The sequence below is a fragment of the Rhinolophus sinicus genome, linkage group LG17 (genome assembly GCF_036562045.2).
Source record: "Rhinolophus sinicus isolate RSC01 linkage group LG17, ASM3656204v1, whole genome shotgun sequence".
NCBI classification, from domain to species: domain Eukaryota; kingdom Metazoa; phylum Chordata; class Mammalia; order Chiroptera; family Rhinolophidae; genus Rhinolophus; species Rhinolophus sinicus.
The window spans coordinates 23,810,922-23,822,112 of NC_133766.1; positions in this window are offsets into that span (position 1 = coordinate 23,810,922).

The following is an 11,191-nucleotide window of genomic DNA, read 5'->3' on the forward strand; positions in this document are numbered from 1 at the left end:
TGTTCAAGTTTTCTATATACCTATTGATTTTCTGTCCAGTTTTATCAATTATTGAGAGAGGAATAACAAAATTGTCAGCTATAGTTGTTGAACTGAATTGTTTATTTCTGCCTTCACTACTGTCAGTTTTTACTTCATGTGTTTTGGGGCTCTTTGCTAGGTATATACAAATTTACAATTATTTATCTTCCTGATTTTGCCCCCTGGGGGACATTTGGAAATGTCTGGAGACATTATTGGTTGTTGAAACTGGGAAGGATGCTGCTGGCATCTAGTGGGTAGAAGGTGAACATTTTACAATACCTGGGACAGCTCCCCACAACAAAGAATTATGATTATTCCTCCACCCCCTTCCTTTTGCCTCCCCCCCCCCCCACTCCCATTCAAGCTGTTGTTTCTAAGTCTAGTTGTGTAGGACACAGCTCCCTGGCCCATGCTGGTATTATGAGCCTTGCATCCCCGCCCTCCCTGAGGCAGTCGGTTGCCAGTCGTTGGTTGGCTGCTCATGGCAGTTCTTGCCGGCTGCTGGCCACTCACGCTGGCCACCGGCCACTCATGGAGGCACACGGTAGCCCACGGCAGCTCACAGCAGCTCACTGCCAGCCACTCACGCTGGCTGCTGGCCACTCACGCTGGCCACTGGCCACTCATGGCGGCACTGTAGCCCACAGCAGCACACAGCAGCCCAGCTCCAGGAAGAGCCGTTGTTCACAGTCTTAGCTGTAGAGGGCGCAGCTCACTGGCCCACGTGGGAATCCAGCCAGGGATCTTCAGTGTTAGGAGTGCAGCGTTCCAACTGCCTGAGCCACTGGCCGGCCCACAACAAAGAATTATTAAGCTCTAAATGACATGTGCTGAGGTTGAGAAATCCAATTGATTTAATACTTCATATTCAAAGCTCTAGCAAGTTTTCAAGAATAAACATGTCTATCTCTCTCTCTTTTTATTTTTGTCTGCCTTTGATTCTTTTCCAGAGCCCTGACATGTTTTTTTTTTTTTGCAGTTTTGTCCAGTTTTTTTGTACCAGTTGCTTTTGGTAAAGATTTGCTTATTTCTTCATGCCACCATAGCTGGAAGTCTGATCATCCTTTTACTTTTAAACTATCTGTCTTTAAAGTAGGTTTCTTATGGACAGCATGGAAGGATTTTAAAAATCCAATATTGACAACATCTGCCGTTTAATTAGGAATATTTAGACCATTTACATTTAATGTAATTGTCGATAGAGTTGAGTTTAAATTTATTATCTTTTTGTTTCTTGTATGTTCCATCTGATTTCATTCCTTTTTGTCCTATTTTCCTGCCTTCTCTTGGATTATTTTTCCTGTGATTCCATTTTATCTTCACTGTAGGTTTATTAGCTATACCTCTATTTGATTTGACTTTAGTAATGTTTAAATATACAGCTTTAACTCATCACAGTATACCTTTAAATAATACTATACCACTTCATGTATAGCACTACACACACACATACATACACACAATTCTTACAATAGTATGCTTCTGTTTCTCCCCTCCTGTGCTACTGTTGTGATATATTTTTCTTACACAAAAGTTATAAACATGCAATACATTGCTATTATTTTTGTTTTAAAGGATCAGTCGTCTTTTAAAGTGATTGAATATTAGGGAAAAAAAGTCTTTTTATTTACCACATACCATTTCCAGTGCTTTGCATAGATATAAATTTCTATCAAAGATCATTTTTCTGGGCTGCCTGGTAGCTCAGGTAGTTGGGGCACTGTGCTCCTAATGCCCAGGTTGCCAGTTCAAGTCCCACGTGGGCCAGTGAGCTGCGCCCTCTACAGCTAAGATTGTGAACAACAGCTCGACCTGGAGCTGGGCAACTAGGCTGAGAACAGCGACTTGCACCGGAGTTGGGGAGTGGGGGGAGGGGGAAAAGTAGTTGCAACTTTAAAAAATATACATATATAATTTTCCTTCTGCCAAAAGGACATCTTTAACATTTATCATGCAAGTTTGCTGATGATGATTTCTCTCAGATCTTGTTTGTCTGAAACAAAGTCTCTACTTTCCTTAATTTTTAAACGATATTTTTACTAGCTATAGAATTCTGAGTTAATGTATTCTTTTTTTTTCTTTTGGTACTTTAAATATGTCACTTCATTGTCTCATCCAGCTCTTAAACTCTAGAGTCCCTAATTTTGTGCTAGGCCCTTGGCGTTAAAATGTCACACATACCATTTATCTCCTCAAGGTAACGGTTTCAGGAACACATTTACCTTTTCCCAGTAACAAATTCTGATATTACTATTGGGATCATACCCATGTGTAATGTTTCCTGTCATTTCTTTTTCCTTGAGGGATTATATGCTGGCATGTCGTCTGCCTTTGACTCTGATCCCAATTGATTCTATTTCCTTGTACTTTTACCTGAAGCACACATTCTCCTTTGCCTGCTCCATCTAAGAGGAGGTTTGAGAGATCAGCCTTCTCTGATTCCCTTCCTAGGCCTCTTTCCAGTGCTATAAAGAGAAACTAGGTATTGGTTCAGACAGACGGGCTGAATTTCAGTTTTCCATTTCCAACAGCTGTGTGCCCGTGGGTAAATTACTTGAATCTTAGGAGTAATCTATGTAAACTTTGAATAATAATATCTTTCAGAGTAGTTGGGAGGACTAAATTAGATAATGTTTGAAAAGTTCTTAGAGCCACACAATAATCACATCAAACACTCACATAGCATGTATTATGTGATATGTGTATATGTAGGGTTTCCAGGCGGGAATTCCCGTCCGTTCTCAGGAATTTTTTTCGCTTTCTCGTTCCCAAATCCCAAGATATAAACTGTTTTCTGTTCTCCACAATGAACCGTTTCCACAAAGTGACAGCCGATACTGCCAGCCACCTGGGTTCAAGGAGCCGATTTTCCCAATTTCCCGAACAACTTTTCTCAGGATTCGGGAACAGAAAAGCGAAAAAAATTCCCGAGAATGGACAGGAATTCCCGCCCAGAAACCCTAGTGATAAATAGGAAAAATGCCTAAGAGATACATTGTGAGTAGTACGTTTAATTTCCCATTGTGGGTATTACTGGGTTCAAGGAGCTGATTTTCCCGATTTCCTGACCAACTTTTCTCGTGATTCAGGAACAGGAAAGCGAGAAAATTTCCTGAGAACAGGCGGGAATTCCCACCTGGAAACCCTATGTATATATCTCCCAATTTACAGATATGGACTTGAAGCATAGCAGGGAGACAAAGGACATTTCAAATAGGAAAAATAGCTTTAGGGAAAAGATCAAAATTGAAAAATATAGGCAGCATGTTTGAGAAATGGCTGATAGGCTGGTCAAGCTGGGTGTATATTCTATGGGATGGAGAAGTACAGTAGAGGATAAGGTTTGTTATGTAAACTCTAAATGATGGAGTATTTTGAAAGCCATGCTAAGAAATGTGGTCTGTTTACTTCTACATAAAGTGAAAAGCCATCCAGGCAATGACATGGTCAGATTGGTTCTTTTGAAATAACTCTTGGGTCGTTTGGTGGATGGATTGGACTTAGGAAAACCTAGAATAGAGAGCTCATGTAGAATGTTCGTGTACACGTGTAGGTATGAAATAATGAGCTCAACCAGAGGGGTGGTTAAAATAGAAAGGGGCAATCGTGGAGATAAATAGTTAGGGAACTCAGTGGCTTATTAGATGAAGCAGAAGGTGAAATTACAAATGAGTCAGCTTTACTCTACTCGGTGACAAGGAGGAAGGTGATGTCATTAATTGAGACAGGGAATTCTGAAAGAGGAGCAGGTTGATGGAGGGAATGTAACAACTCTGCTTTCTGTGGATGACTGACCATTTTAGCATCTTCTCCATCTGCAGGAAGAAGCTAGGTGGGCCACCTAAGGGAGGTTTTGTAGGATAGTTCCAAGGAGGAAGAGAGGTGGAATTTACAGACCAGAAGCAGGTTTGGAATAATTTTCCTGAGCTGAAAATGGCATGGGAATTTGGAAAGGTCTTATGAGTAGCTTCGATCAGCACTTTGCTCTGACAAAACCCCCACCTGTCCTTTTTCCCAAGTCCAAGCTTGGCCAAGAAGTAGCTGACCCTTCAAGGAACCATGAAGGCTTGAGGCAGGAGCATATAAGAGGTGGCCAGGGTGGACTGAAGATAAAAGGACCCTTCCTGGATCTTTTGGACTCCTGGGTGCTCCTATGACTCCTAGAGGTCAGGGGAGAGGTCCAATGATAATTGAGACTCAGTACCCTGCCACCCTGATGGGATGGGGAACCAGAGCAGATCACATTTTAGTTAACAAAATAAAAGAATATGACATTTCTTACTCCCTGGTATATTTGTAACTGTTATGATTATTTAGTTTAAAAGTTTGATTTATGCATCTGTTTCTCAGCAAACCATAAACTCCTACATAAATATATCTAAGTTATTAACGTGCACCCAGTGCCTAGCATAGAGCTTAGTTGACTCTCATTAATTTGTTCATTCAGCATCATTTGTGAATACAATGAGAGGCCCTGTACTATGTGCTAAATATTCATTTATTCAGCAAACATTTACTGAGCACTTACCGTGTGCCAGGCCAAGTGCTGAGAACATAGATGGGAACACAATTGCCAAGGTCTCTGCTCTCAAGGAGCTTACATCTTAGATGGGGGAGTCAAGAACAAAGACAAAAAAGTTCACAAAATATCTTCAAGTGGTAATAAATGCCATGAAGATAACAGAAGAGAGTGATATAATGGGGAGAAACTTGAAGAATGACTTTGGATACAGTGATTAAGGAAGGCATCGCTGAGGCTGGAACCTTTGACCTCATGTCTGAATGGTTAGAGGAAGTGAGTCATGAGATGATGAGGGAAGGCAGGGACAGGAAGAAGGTGAAACAGACTATGGGACTAAGGGATGACAGTGGTTGGGGAAGGTAGGGCCAGATCCTGCAGAGCCTACAGGAAGGGAATTTGGATTTATTTTAAGTGTAATTGGAGGGCTTGAACTGGTAGGGGTGTGGGGTGCTACAATCATATTTTCTCTTTGAAAGGATCCTCTGGCTATTGTGTGAAAAGTGTAGTGAACCAACCAAGGAAGCAGGGAGACCTATGAAGAAGCTATTGGGATGGTCTAGGTGGAACATGATGGAGGCTTGGACCAGGTGACGTTGGAGGTGGAAGAGGGTATATCTGGAGGGAGACCCAATTGATTGGAAGTAGAGTGTGAGGAATAAAGGAAATCTAGGATGACTCCTAGGAAGGATGACCAACCATCCCAGTTTGCCTGAGACTGAGGCGTTTCCTGGGACATGGGACATTCGGGGCTAACACCAGGACAAGTCCCAGGCAAACCAGGACAGTTGGTCACACTACTGCTAGGATTTTGGGCCAAGCAATGGGGTGATTGTTGATTGAGACATATACTGAGAAAAAGAGGACTCAGGGAGAACTGATTTGAAGGTACAAATCAAGAGTTCTATTTTGGCCACATTAAGTTTGAGATGCTTATTAAACACCCATGTGGAGAAGGAGGAGGCAACTGGATATACACATCTGAAGTCCAAGGGAGAGGTTAGATTCAGACAGAAATTTGGGAGCCAGCACCATGTAGATGGTAGTTAAAACAATGGGGAAATGACGCAGGGAGCGTATATAGGTAGAGAAGTGGGCTGAGGGTGGAGTTGGGGTACTCCCAACATTTCGAGGTTAAGCAGAGGAGAAGTGATTACCAAACAGATTAAGAAAGAATAGCCAGTGAAGAGGAAAAAAAATCAAGTGAATGTGCTGTCCTGAAAGCCTACAGGTAAAAAAGCTTCACGAAGGTGGGAGTAGCCAACTGCATCAAATACTGCTGAGTAAAATTAAGACAAAAAAGTAGATTTAAAAATCAGTTCCTGGGGAGTCTGGATGGCTCAGTTGGTTAGAGCGCGAGCTCTCAACAACAAGGTTGCCGGTTTAATTCCCGCATGGGATGGTGGGCTGTGCCCCCTGCAACTAAAGATTCAAAACGGCAACTGGACTTGGAGCTGAGCTGCGTCCTCCACAACTAGATTGAAGGACGACGACTTGGAGCTGATGGGCCCTGGAGAAACACACTGTTGCCCAAAATTCCCCAATAGAAAAAAAAATTAAAAAAGCAAAATCAGTTCCTGTCCTCAGGAGTTTCAGTCTATAGAGGGACAGGAGAGTGGATTCCCATACAGTGATGAGCGCTCTAACAGGGATAAGCACGGGACACCAGGCAGGGACATAGGGCTCCTTCCTAGGTTGCACTGTGAAGGAGGATCAAAAAACAAGAAGCAGACAGAGAAGGGTTCTTCAGGCCGAGAAGGCCACAGGCACTGATAGGAGATAGTCAACAGGATAGTGAGTGGTAGGGGTTTCACGATGGCTGGAGCATAGAGCGGTGAGACAAATGGGTCACCCAATAAAGGGAAGAGGGAGGGCCAGAGCTGAAAAATGCATCAGAAAGGTCACCTAAGATGACACCGAGAAGTGTCTGTTGGATTTAGCAACCTGGAAGCAAGTGTTTATCTTTGCCAGAATAGTTTTGGCCATTTTCAAGGAGCTATGGAGACAGAAACCTCACTGTGAGTAACGGGGAGGCAAGGATCAGAAACACCAAGTGTATACAAGGTCGGACAACTAAGTACGCGAACTCATCCTAGAAAAAGGGCTACATACCTCATTGCTGAATATCACTACGGTCACCTTCGATGTACTCCCCTTGGGAAGCTATGCACCAATGGCAGCACCTAGTCCACCCTTCAAAGCAATTTTGGAACTCTTCTTCTGGAATGGCCATCAGAGCTGTCGTCATATTACCCTTGATGTCCTGAATGTCATCAAGATTTCTTCTTTTCAATATTTCCTTTATCTTTGGGTAAAGAAAGAAGTCACTGGGGGCCAGATCAGGTGAGTAGGGAGGGTGTTCCAATACAGTTATTTGTTTACTGGCTAAAAACTCCCTCACAGACAGTGCCGTGGAAGCTGGTGTATTGTCGTGGCAAAAAGTTCAGGTTGTTTCTTCTAACTTTTTCATGCAGGCTTTTCAGCACTTCCAAATAGTAAACTTGGTTAACTGTTTGTCCAGTTGGTACAAATTCATAGTGAATAATTCTTCTGATATAAAAAAATTTAGCAGTATCGTTGCAACAAGTTCGTGAACTTAATCGTCAGACTTTATAGATCACTCCATTATGAAAGTGAAAGGAGATAGTGGGTGACAAGGTAAGTTATTTGGGGTAGGGGTGGACATGGGGTTGGGTTTTGTTGTTGTTTCTTTCTTTTTTTTCCCAAGTCAAGTTGTTGTCCTTTCAATCTTACTTGTGGAGGGCGCAGCTCAGCTCCAGGTCCAGTTGCTGTTTTCTAGTTGCAGGGGGCACAGCCCACCATCCTTTGCAGGAGTCGAACAGGCAACCTTGTGGTTGAGAGGACGTGCTCCAACCAACTGAGCCATCCGGGAGCTCAGCGGCAGCTCAGCTCAAGGTGCCGTGTTCAATCTTAGTTGCAGGGGGCGCTGCCCTCCATCCCTTGCAGGAGTCGAGGAATTGAACTGGCAACCTTGTGGTTGAGAGCCCACTGGCCCATGTGGGAATCGAACTGGCTGCCTTAGGAGTTAGGAGAATGGAGCTCTAACCGCCTGAGCCACCAGGCTGGCCCCTGTTTTTGTTTTTGTTTTTGTTTTTGTTTTTGTTTTTTAATGGTAGAAATCTTGAACTTAGTTATAGGCTTGAGGGAAACAACTAGAAGAGAGGGAAATCTTGAAAATATAGGGAGAGGAGATAATTGATGGAGTAGTATTTCTGAGGCGCTAGTAAGGGATGGGTACCTGTAAGGATGGGAACATGTAGAAAGTTTAGCTTTGGATAGGAGGAGAGAGAGACAGATAGGTGGAGATACGGATGGTTGTAACAGGATACTGAAGTGAAGGTGCTCTAGGTTGAGGCTGTGCCTTTCTGGTTGCCTTTATTTTCTCTTGCAATCATGATGGGGTCTGCTGCCAAGAGTGACTGTAGACCAAGCAAGAGGTGTGTGGAAGGTGGGAGAATGTGAATGATGATGTCATCGATATGTTTAAGTCCCCCAACGGCTTGGTGTGATGTTTTTCTGGGTATAGGAGCAGAAAAGGGGACAGATTAATCCAGAGTAGAGTTTTACAAGAGTTTTACAAGCCGAAGACAAGTGAAAAAGGATATTGGCTAGTGAGGGGATGACGTGACGGGCCGTGAGTTTGGGCTGAATAGTGCAGGAATGAAATAAGGCTTTATTTGTGAGAATAGGAAAAAAATTGAGAGGCTAAAGGTACTATATGAAGGTAAGGAACAGGTGTAAAGGGAAGAGAGGAATGAGGATGTTAGAAGGACCAAAACTGTGGTCAGAAATTGGGATATTAGAGTTTATGTGTTCCAAGTTGGAGTAAATCTGAGTGCTAAGAAAGTCTAAGGTATGGCCTTGGGTGTGAGTAACATTGGAGTAGAGGTGCCTATCCCTGTAGTTGAGGATAGTAAGGCATTGTGAGGTTAGGACAATGGCTAGTTCATTCACATTAGCACTAAAATCACTCAGACTGAGGGAGGTAAGGGATGGAGAGGAAAGTGCTGAGCCAGGAGCCCCGGTCCTGGATGAATGCAGAGGACTGGCCAGCAGGCTAGTGGGTGGCAGTGATGAGAGGGTGAAGAAACTGGTTGATTGAAGGCTGGAACAGTTTTTACGTACAGATAGAAGCCTAATGGTGCCTTATAAATTTATTGACCTAAGCTGAACCAAAGAGCTCGCTGTTAGTTCTCAGAAATGCCAAAGTCAGCACAAGCTGCCATTTTCTAGAAAAAACCCAGGTTAGACATTAAAGTCAGCACCGAAAAAGCATTGCCTAAGCTGTAGATTCAAGAAGAGACCCAGAGGGGGCTGGCCCGGTGGCTCAGGCGATTGGAGCTCCATGCTCCTAACACCGATGGCTGCCGGTTCGATTCCCACATGGGCCAGTGAGCTCTCAACCACAAGGTTGCTGGTTCAACTCCTCGAGTCCCGCAAGGGATGGTGGGCTGTGCCTCCTGCAACTAACAATGGCAACTGGACTTGGAGCTTAGCTGAGCCCTCCACAACCAAGATTGAAAGAACAACAACTTGACTTGGAAAAAGTCCTGGAAGTACACACTGTTCCCCAATAAAGTCCTGTTCCCCTTCCCCAATATAATCTTTAAAAAAAAAGAAGAAGAAGAAGAGACCCAGAAAATAAATATCAGCAGGTTGACTACTGGACCGTTTCTCCGGGCTCCACCTAGCCCACATCTCGCCCTGAGCTGATGACTGACAATTTCACTTCTCCCCTCCCCCTCTGGGGAGTTGCCTGTGCCAGTTCTTTGCTCCATGACATAGTCTTGGCAGGAAAAATCATCTAGCCATCTTGGGCTGGCGTCATTCCCAGTAGAATCCAGAGCAGAGACTTTGAAAAATGGAGCTGAAGGAAGCACATTTTAGGCGCACCTTTCTTCAGTGCGCAAGGGTTCATTAGCCAAAATGATCATCTTCCCAGGCCCATTCTCAGAACAACTTAAAAATAACCTGAGCTGTCCCTCCTCCCTTTCACACAGGAGGACGAGTCACTTCTTGCTCAGACAGAACCCACCCTCGCCGCAGCCCTTCTAGAACACAAGCACCCTTCGCATAGCCCTTCGTTCAAGGCACCCACATTCAAGGCTCACTTCCAGGACACCACTCGCTCTTGTTCTCCGACTTCACTAGCTGCTTGTTATTCAGCTTCCTGTGCAGGTTCCTTCTCATTTACTTGACCTCTAAACGTTAGAGTGTCCCAGTTCTCAGCCTTGATCTCCACCTCCTCCCTACCTACACTCATTTCCTTTGTGATCTCAACCAGCCTCACCGCTTTAATGCCATCTAATCACTGAAAAACACCAAATGTATATCTATCTGTACTCCTGAAACAGACTAGTCTTATACATCCAGTCATCTCCTTGGCATCTCTCCTTGGGTATCTCACAGGCATCTCCAACTTAACATGCTCAGAATTGAGCTTGTGTTTCCCCACTCTCCCCTGCCACGCCTGTTCTCCCTGCAGCCTACTCCCAGCCCAGTCAGTGGCAACTCTATCCTTCCAATTGCTTAGGCCTGATACCTTGGAGCCAACCTAACTTCTCTCTTTCTTTCACAGTCCAATTATAATCTATTAGCAAAACCTGTCTATTCTACCGTCAAAATGTACCCAGAATCTGACCGTTTTCTCACTGCTTCTACCCCCCTACACCAAGAACCAAGCCGTTGTCATGTCTTGCTTGGATTGTTACAATAGCTTCCTAGTTGGAATCTCCTGCTGCCCTGTTCCAAACAACAGATAGATGATCCTCTTGAAAACATTAAGTCATGAAAATTATGTTAGTCCTACATTCAGCCCTCCAATGGTTTCCCATCGCGTTCAGAATAACAGCAAATCTGCTTAATAGGTTCTGGAATGATCTGCCTTCCTCATCCCTTCTGTCCACATCTCCTACTATTTTGTTCCCCTCATTCACTCTGCTGTGTCTTGTTGTTTCTCAATTACTCCAGGGGTGTTTCTGCCTCAGGGCCTTTGCACTTACTACTTCCTCTGCCTGGAACACGTTTCCCCAAAGTCCACATGGCTTTTGCTCTCTCACTTCTTTTAAGTCGTTGTTCAAATGTCATTCTCTTCACTGAGGCCTTTCCTGACCACTCTATATAATTATATGGACCACAATATAGCAGCATCCACTGTTCTCCTACCCCTCCCCCTACTCTTTCAATTTTACTCCATAGACTCATCATCCTCTGAGACTATATAGTTACTAAATGTAAACTGTGAGAGCAGGGCCTTTCTGTGTTACTCATTCCTGGATCCCGTATACCTAGAAAAGTACCTGGTCCACAGGAGGTACTCAATAAATATCTGTGGAACAAATGTAATTCAGTTCAACTGGCTGTAGGGAACCGTCTGGATTTTACAATCTCTGGTTACTAGCACTAGTACAGTAGTGTTTTCTTAACAAATACCTTTTGTCTCAAGTTCTTCTAGAAGCATGACTGTAATCAAACAACCAGTTTGTCTGGCTCTTCCATATTTATACCATCATATATCTAACCCCAGTAGAGGTGGTCCTTGCCTTCTCTTCCTTTGCTTCCTAGTTCCTGTAAGAAAATCACCAGTGGCTGGTGACTTAGCCTGCAGATGAACACAACTATTAAATA